Genomic DNA, 7,458 nt, shown 5'->3' on the forward strand with positions numbered 1-7,458 from the left:
TTTGTTCATGAACAATATGTTTAAGCAATTCCTCAGATAGCAATGAATGATATTGTAAATAAAAAGAGATCCAACATTTCTATATGGATGTACGATTTGCCCACAATGAAATAAGTGTCTTGACAAAAAAAGATGAATATTACCATAGAAATCACAAGATGCATTCTTTGTTCATGACCATCATCATACATGTTTACATCAACCATATCTACTAAACTACAAATTGTATGACAAATATGTATTGATCGCATTTCAACCATGTATGTGGGAAGAAAAGTTTATAAATAAATAAGAAACATGATTGAATCCATTTGTTACAAATAATTAAAAGCATATATGATGGAATCCAAAAGTTTCAAATAAATAAAACCAATAATGCACACAATATCAACCAACAATGCATATACAATCAATCAAGTAATCAATTACTATATGAATCAAGTGGATAGTATTGTAATCAATAATAAAGCAATTACATATTAGAAATCCTTCACTTTTGCAACTTGATCGCGCTTCTAATTTTACAATGAGTTAATCCTAATATTTAGCAAGTTTAGGAAGCAACCATGACACCTGTAGGTGAAGTGGAATTTTCCTAAACACCATGGGATCGTTAACATCTACTAACAAAGAAATAGATTTGGTATGTGTGTTCTCGTGAATATGTCCAAATGTCACTAATTCATGTAAAATGTTGCAACAAGCAACATATTGATTAGCTCTAGACTTTTGTGACATTGAAAGCATATAATCAATGATAGATTGTAACAATTGGTAATAATGTTTGTTATATTGTCTTGACTCTTTTTGCTCTATGTACAATTCTATTACTTGATATGGTAGTCTCATGTGAGGTTAGAGTTGCAGCTGTTGGAGATCGTAATGGGTCTCATCATTCACCATTTGTGCAGATGATTGATTGGTATCAAATTATTCAAATGAATGGGATGGGATCCAAGTGTACTAAGCATTATTCAAATGAATGGGATGGGATCCAAGTGTACTAAGCAAAGGTTCACTTTCTTCATTTAAGGACATGATATTGCATGTAGCTTTGTCATTTTCCATTAGTGGTCAAATTGCCAAAAATTTGTCTCTGATCTTGTACTTTTTCCTATCCAAGTATTTTGGAAAGATATTGTATAGTCGTGATGAGACAAAAAGTCAACAACTTTAGACCATGATATAATCTATAAATTTATTCTACATATCTTGACATACTCTTTTCATACACTAGGTTCAATGTCAATGCATTTTTGGAGAGTGTTTCAGCCAAATCCATTTGTGTTCAACATTTGCTTACATATTAATAAATTCGGTTTTGCAACTTCTTTGTTTTTAATCCTATCCTTTATAGAAGTTTATCCAAAGTGTTCAGCCAATAACAATGTGTGCCTTGGCCTCCATGGCTCTCCTTATTTCTTACTAGGAATGCAAGTTTGTTCTAGCAAAATATGGACTAAATAGTCCTTTTGCATTTTAGTCAACATAAGGTTCTCACCTCTTTATTATGTCATGATTAAACATACCAAATCTACAATTATAAGCATTTGCATCATATACAAAATGTATCAAAATATCTACTTGAAGTCCACAATTGTCATGCCTACACATCTCCATCATATCTCTCTCAAATCTCCCCCTCTCTTCACACACATACACACATATGTATATATATGTGTGTAAGTATGTGTGTGCGTGCATGTGATGTGTGTGTGTGTGTGTGTGTGTGTGTGTGTATCATAAAGATTTTCATGATACTCAATAATGCAAGAACTAATGCATCAAATACACAAAAATAAAAATCACCATAAGAACTAAGATAGAGTTAGAAAGTACAATATATATGAATTTATTAAAGAAAACAACCTTTTGAAGCACATCGAGAGCATCAAAAACAACTATTCAATGTATGGAAACTTGATGGGTAACACACTAGTGCACATTTTGATGTAATATTTTTGCTAGCAGTAGGCATTACAACAATAAAATAAACAATAACTATCATAATAAATTTTTCTCTATCATGGATCTGAGTGGATTAGCTCAATCCTTTCACTTAGTTAAAAAAAAATGGATAACTACAACAACATGCTCATCTAATAGCTACCGGTAACAAACATTTAGGCCCCTCAATTTGAAATAAAAGAAATCATTAGAATGCAAAATTTTATTTACTCTCATTTCGTAGCTATTAATCTGCCCCAATGAAGAACATTCTTTTTATACCACTTGGAAGAATCACCTTTTTGTACAAAGCAAATTGACAATTCACAGATGATAAACTAGAACCATGAAAATCAATACTCGAGATAGCAAAAAACCACTTCTTTTCCCCGTAATTTCATGATTTGTCTTTCCTTCTACCCATGTTCCTTACTCTCTCTCTCTCTCTCTCTTATGAAGAAGCAACACAACTTCTAAATGCATTGGCTTAGGGTGGTGGTGGTGGGTACACTGAAAATATTCCCTTAGCCATCTTGGTGAGTGAGAATATCCTATCTTTCTATAATCTAACACATGCACATGAAGCCTCGGGCAGAACACCACAATAATAATCCTCCATTGCATCAGCCTATTTTAGTAATCTAACCTATACACATGAAGCAAAACCCTAGGCCATAACACAACAATAATGATAAAACTCATATTAAAACCAACATACAAGTAGAGTAAGTTGTGTCTATACTTAAAATGAGGAAACTGTTACACTTTCATGTGCTGAAACAACAGAAACTCAAATAAAATCATGGAAGGAGCAACAACAAAAAACTCTTCCTACAATAATAACTCATCCATGATTCACTTTTTCTGTAAATGAACTTTGAGTGTTGAAATTCATATATGAATTCTTCTCACATTCATTTGTTATTTCAAGATCAATCTTATGTCCATAAAACAAACTTATGACCATCACCCTCCATGCCAATATTCTAGAGATTCTTGGCATGCAAATGGTGAAAATTGACCAATGTGCCATTGTGCAGCACGCCCTTGTGCAGGGTGCACTTGGCCATTGGCCGGGCATGCTGGCCAGGCTAGCATGCCCTTAGGCAGGGCACGAGAGAGAAATAACTTATTAGTAGTTTCCATTTTCTTAATAGTATTTCTTTTTAATTAATGCATCATAAATCACTTTTTAGTTCTTATGTTTGATTTGACTGTGGTTCTATGTATTGTTAATATATGTAGAGACCTTTAAAAAATTTGACTGATTGCAAACAATGATAAAAAATTAGGGAAGTTAATTATCAATAATTGTAGAAAAAAATTAGTTTGTAAAATTTGATTTGCTATCTTATCAATGCCTTAAATAAGCTATATTTGCATGTCATCTTAATTTTTTTATGCATGTTTTTATTTTAGATGTGAGAAGTATGATGACCACTGGTTTTGTTTATGAGTCTGCCATAACGGGTCAAAGTTAAGCAATCATCAAAGACATGATCAAAGCCCATGGTATTATTTTTTTGGGAGAAACTTGATATAAATACAAAAACCAGAGTTGGGTAGGCTGCAATTTGTAGGTCTATCAAACCTTGATCTCTATTTGATTCAAAAATGAAAATATTTTACTCAATTGATCAATCATTGGCATCTCCAGTCATATGTGATAGTACCACTACAAAAAAACTATGTATTACCAACGACCAGAAAATGTCGGTGAAACTAAGACATGCGTCAATAATGGTTTTACTGATGTTTTGTGATATTGTTGGCAGAGAGAGTGTCAGTAAAAATCATTATGACACACTAGACCAGCACGTCGGTGTAGGCTATCACTAATGCGATCAACACGTAGGTAAATATTGACTATTACTGACATCTAACCACATCGATAATAATATATTATTTTTGACATCTTAAAGGATGTCGGTAAAACCTTATACCGACAATGGACCTAGAGGTTGGCAAATATTTTTATCAACAATTACTTGGATGTTGGGAAAACTTTAACCGTCGTCGGCCTAACGTTGCTATTACTCTATCAGCACAAATTTATGCATTGGTAAAAGTCTTTTAATTTTTTTTCCCTATCTGAGTATAACATTTTTTTCGAAAATCAGAAATACATACACAACATACTTGTTTACATTTTTCATCTATCAAACAAAACAATGAAATAGTTACACATTCAAGAACCAAATGTATATGTATAATAAATGTCTGAACTTATATTATAATACATCTTTTTGCTATGTTTTAGTCTGCAACTACCTATATCTTTATAACAGATGTGGACAGACTATTTTACTCTTTGTATTACAGCCTGATATATATGCATATCTCGAAAAATCATGCATGGTCTATGAAAGTCAAATACATGTACTCTTTCCGCCCATAACAAATTCAATCATCGACCAATGGTTGTAGACATATATTCATGCCATTTGTGTTTGGAGTCATTGGTCCTAAGATGATTAATGACAACAACATATATTATTGTTTCATGCACATCCAAGATGACAAATTATATATCTCCAGTATCACAGGCAATATGTTGTAGGTTGAACTTAAATTTACAAATGGGTTGAATCCATCACTAGTCAAACCCAAGAGTACAATTTGAACTTCAAATGCAAATGATGGGTGCATCTCGTCAAAGTTCTTCCATGCGGCATCTCGTCAAAGTTCTTCCATGCGGCATCTCGTCAAAGTTCTTCCATGCTGCACCATCTGTTGGATGTTTAAGGATTCTATTTTTTACACATTGATCACTGTGCCATATTATATGTTTTGCAACTTTAGTCATCGTGAGCATTTTCTTTAACCGTACAGTTAGGGAAAATATCATAGAGTCTTCATTGATGTCCTTTGATGCTTACTGGCCTTTGTCATCATCTGTTCATCATCATTTTCCTTCCATCGTAAAGTATCACATGTATCTTTCGTTGTGTCTTCATTCCTGAATAGATACAATTATTTGGATACATATCAATTATTTGGACATACATATCAATTTTTTGGTAATCAAACCCCAACTCTCTAATGATCTTCGTTGCCTCATAAACTGACTTTGACAGTTCTACCCCTTATAGAAAATGTTTCCATTAACAACTCAAGTAACAAACCAAAGCTTTTGTCAGTCCACCCACATAAATTTTTTATATGAAACAACTGTATTAAAAAACTCATTTTCGTAAATCTTTGTAAATTTGTTATATGATGATGACTTGCACTTCGATTATATTTCCTCAAAAAAGAATATCTGATCTATCTAAGAATGTGATTTGCTAATCTGCCTCATGACGACGATGACATCAGTCTAGTGGATCGAATATTGTCAAATGGAACCATATTTAACTGCCAAACGAGTCACCGTACCTACCTATCTCATTGCTCCAGTCTTCCAAATCCTATACGAGTTTGCTTTTCTCTAGGAGTCAACATGTTGATCAAAGTAAAGTTTTATTGATGTGTGATGCTCATGTTGATAATGTTCCAATGAAGATACATTTCAACAACTCAAGGAAAGTCACGTGTTTGTAAAAACTAAATCAATACATATACTTTTTACCAATGCCCTCAAGTGCATGTTGGTAATCTTCAGCGGTGAAAAGTTTCAACGATGTGAGAACCGTAACACGTCGGTAAAACTGACTACTTTTTTTTTTCTCTTTTTCCAATGCCCAACACCGGACGTCGGCAAAGGTTCAACTTCAACGACAATATAGCTCTATGCATCAGGGAGGACTGCTTTTTAACCAATGTTCTCTGCTGTACATCGGCGAAAATTCATACTTGTCGACATTTGGCTTCGAAAGTTGGTAAAAGCCGATGTTATATGTTCCACATGTAGGTGAAACCATCTTTTTTTGTAGTGCACTAATGCTTATTGACCAATCTCTGCATTCCTTTTTTGTGATAACTAATAATAAGGTTCCTATGTTCCTCTATGTATCGTTTTGGCGTGCACTATTGGTTCAACAAAGAAACTATGGGGGGTCATATGCTCATTTCCTTTTTCAAGTCATCTTCATTGCAAAAGAAAATAAGAAAACTGACAGTTTGGCTAGGAAAAAGGTGAAGTCTAACTTGAAAAAAGCTAAAGCAAAATTAGATTTGTTAAAAAATGAACAAGATCACATTTATAAAAACATTTTGATCCACCATTATCCTTGTCTAGGGAGTTGGTTGCTTTCATAGCTCAATTTTTGCTTTTGACATCTACATGCAGTAGAAATACAATATGCTCTTGAATATGATTTAACATCTGATGATTTAATCAATAGTTTCAAGGCATTGATTAATATTTTAAACATTTTACTTCTAATGGACTCCCTAATAATTCTTACATACACTATATTAGGGAATGACACAATTTAAATGTGGTCAATGATTGATTGAGTCTTTGTCAAAGCATCCTATGGCAGTTGTGATCTTCTTCATTATCAGCTGAGTTGCTTTTATGTTTTGATAGCATATCCATACGAAAGTTAAGGAAACAATAACATGTAGATATGTGCGTGACTGGTCTAAGTTCTTTTCATAGTTTGAAGATATTCATGAATGAACCTCAAAATTATATGCAAAATATGTTCATATTTGTGTGGCTGTTCAAGTTTATTAGAGGTCCATTCGATTTTAATAATGGCTTTGGTCACATGAGCAGATAGTTCCTATATGCCAAATCTATTGTTTATTGATGCCATGCAATAAATTTGCTTTTCATTTTGTTGGATCGATACAAAGTTTGCAATTTTTATTAAGTTGCCTTGTTTTCTAATGAAATTTATCAACTATAATTAAAATTTATATAGCTAGGTACTTCATATAGGTAGAGCACATCTCAATGTACATTTTGATGAATTACTTTCCATTGACACTTTCAGGTGAGTGAGAGGAGTACCCCACTGCCTGCCTGAGTGAGAACAAAAGTCTCTCTCTCATCAGAGCACATCTCAATGTACATTTTGATGAATTACTTTCCATTGACACTTTCAAGTGAGTGAGAGGAGTACCCCACTGCCTGCCTGAGTGAGAACAAAAGTCTCTCTCTCATCACTCCTTTCTCCTATAATGCAATGCACATCAGGGACACTAGTTCTAACCACAGGAATACAAGGAAAGAGGGGGTTGATGCCCATACCATTTGAAGACTGCCTAATCACTTTCCAAATCGATGCACCAAAACCCTTGGGGTACTTTCTATTGGCATTTTGAGGAGGTGCAAACATTGAAATAATCATATTGCCCAGCCCAGTAAAAAGACATATTTCCCCCGAAAATAAGAGATTTAAATGAAGAAAATTAACAAAAAAAACATCACTTCTCTACATTTTTAAGGCTTATGAACCCTACATATATAGAATACACAAAAATTTATTTTTAAAAACATAAAATTTGTTCCATTTATGTCCGAATTTGATCGCTTATACTTGAAAAGAAAATTTTTGGTGTCATTGGTATTTTAATTCAGAATCTGGTGAAAATTTTATGAGTTCAATCAAAATATGG

The sequence above is a fragment of the Nymphaea colorata genome, chromosome 13 (genome assembly GCF_008831285.2).
Source record: "Nymphaea colorata isolate Beijing-Zhang1983 chromosome 13, ASM883128v2, whole genome shotgun sequence".
Classification (NCBI taxonomy): Eukaryota; Viridiplantae; Streptophyta; class Magnoliopsida; order Nymphaeales; family Nymphaeaceae; genus Nymphaea; species Nymphaea colorata.